The 2,543-nt window shown below is 34.5% G+C and overlaps 1 pseudogene; it reads right to left on the reverse strand.

Annotated features, from left to right (window-relative positions):
* Window positions 1-1,512: 1,512 nt before the first annotated feature.
* Window positions 1,513-2,335, reverse strand: LOC140874319 (homeobox-leucine zipper protein ATHB-13-like; annotated as a pseudogene).
* Window positions 2,336-2,543: the final 208 nt, after the last annotated feature.

Genomic DNA, 2,543 nt, shown 5'->3' on the forward strand with positions numbered 1-2,543 from the left:
GAACTTGTATATGATTATTGTTATGTCTAAATATGCATGAGATTATGTTTAGAACTTGTTTTGTTCATCAATGCATGTTTTAGACTTGATAATTCATGATTTGATAGAATGGAAGGATCATAACTTGAGCTACAAAAACAGAGCAGGAGGCTGCCCAGATCAGCGCCCGATCTGCACTTTTTGGCAGATCGGGCGCAGCCCAAAACTCCCCAACCCGAGAGTGGGGTTAGGGAGGGGCACTCGGTCGGCACTTTTTAACCGACCGAGCGCAACCCACTTTGAAATAAATTTTTTTTTTGTTGTTTTAATTACCTTTGATCCTTTGTTGGTTAATTATGTTTAGTTATTAATTGCCCTAAGATTTGATTAGCAACCAGAGGCCCCACAGGCAACATGCAAGGAATGACAATATCAGTTATAGGACACTACACCTGAAAATTTTCAATAGCCGTACTCATGTTATTCGAAAAAAATTAAGCACTACTCTGTAAAGAAAATAATATGTCTACAATGAGAGCAAATTAAAATTCCCAAAATAATAAATAAAAAAATATGTGAATATGTTTTTACTCTTCAAATAAAGGGGAAGTAGTCCTTGGAAATCCAATCCAACCCATCTGAGGCCCATAGCACAATACTGCAAAACACAGCAGAGAACACAAGTATAACATCAAAAATTAAATTAACTGACACGTGAAATCAAATATCAAGTACACAACAATGCAGCGCAAGTATCCAGAGGCATTCTAGTAGCTGCAGAAAAAACCATAATCAAGGTTTAGCAAGGTTCATTCTCCTTGGTAAAATTTGTTGCTACTAATATCACAAGATAAAATTGTGATGAAAATGATTACTTGAATGTTTGATCTAAGTTTATGCAGAATCTAACTTCTACAGACAGTATATGCAACAAGGTCGAAACCGAATTCCAGATTCGTCAGCCGATAGTGTAAAAATCATATTTAATTCAGTTCTCATTCAAAAATAGTTCTATAAATCGGAAATGAAATCTAACTCATTTTGATACATTTAATCCTCTTAAAGGTTTTCCAAAAAAATCATCTAATAAGCCTAATTCTACCTTCAAGGACACACCTGAAACTCGGACATTATGTTTTTCGTAGATTGGAGCAAGTTCAGTAGAAAATTCATATAAAAATTTATTTTACATTTGAATGAGATATAACTGGTGGCAAATCAAATAAAACACAATTATCTACAAGTTTTATGTGAATTTCAACATCAAAATATGCTCTAATCAATACCATATTTTGAAATGACAGTAGGTGCAAGAAATTATTATTCATACAGTGCAGTTTCAGAAAAAATGGGCATATCTCTTTAAATTTTAATTCAAATGACCTGTTTTTAGTGCCAAATCAAAGACAACAATAAGCAATACAAGTTTTCTTCATAATGCAGATTCATAATCTGTACTATTCAAGTTCGTTCAACTCAATTTCTAAGCTACACGAGCGCTAAACCTACTGTCAAAGAATGAGAGCAAACAGATCAATTCTTCAACGCCAATATCTGCAAATTATTCTCGAAACTGTTCAAAATGTGATATATATTCTAACCAAAATAGATCATTTATTTCATTAAAACAACTGTTATTTTATGTTAATTGTGCAATGATCAAGTTTAACTAGTGTATGCTTCAAGAGTTCAAGAAATTTTCAATATAGTCTAATAACTGAAAATGAATATGCAAATATACAAATTAAAAATGAAGTTGAAATATTATAAATTACCTGAGAATGAAGTTTCTGATTATGTGATTGAAGGGAATCATTCTCTTTCTTGACAGCTTCAAATTTTCTCTTGAGAATTTCGTAATCTTTCTCCAATTGCTTATCGAGCTCCTGCTTTGAAACCAATTGGCAATCTGTCTGGGCTGAAGCCCGAGGGCTCGAGCCAGCTGCAGCTTCCTTTTGGTCTCCACCTTGTTCCCTTTCTCAAAGTTCTTCTCCAGAGTCTTCACTTGCTCCATGTTCAGCCTCCTCTTTCGCTCCCCCAGCTGCGATCTGTCGTCCAATAACTCATCCTATCAAATGTTCATCTCATCATAGCCGTCCATTCCAGTCAAAAACGACATCGATGATCTCTTCCCTAGCAGGGAAGCCCCCACACCTATGGCAAGAAAATGCTTCAATAAATACTACAGTAGCACATATACAAAATTGGAAACCAAAAAAAAAATAGTACGTGAAATTTGTGGGGGCTACATGAAGGAAGAATCAATGGTACTGCTAGAGAAGTGGAGGGATGATCATGTTCTCGATGAAGGGGGGGGGGGGGGTTGTAGCATAAAATTGGAGTGGAAAAATGACATTTTCAGTACATAAAATTGGAGTGCAACTTTTGACTATTAAACTGTAATTTTTGTTAAATAAAAAGTCATTACTCATAGTTCAAAAATATGAAGAAATGCATGCTCATGATAGATTTTGATGTTTCTATTTCCATTTCCAAAAATATTAAGAAATAAATCCGAATCTATACCACGAACATATGATTATGTTTTGAGCGAGTTAGAGAAT

The sequence above is a fragment of the Henckelia pumila genome, chromosome 1 (genome assembly GCF_033568475.1).
Source record: "Henckelia pumila isolate YLH828 chromosome 1, ASM3356847v2, whole genome shotgun sequence".
NCBI classification, from domain to species: Eukaryota; Viridiplantae; Streptophyta; class Magnoliopsida; order Lamiales; family Gesneriaceae; genus Henckelia; species Henckelia pumila.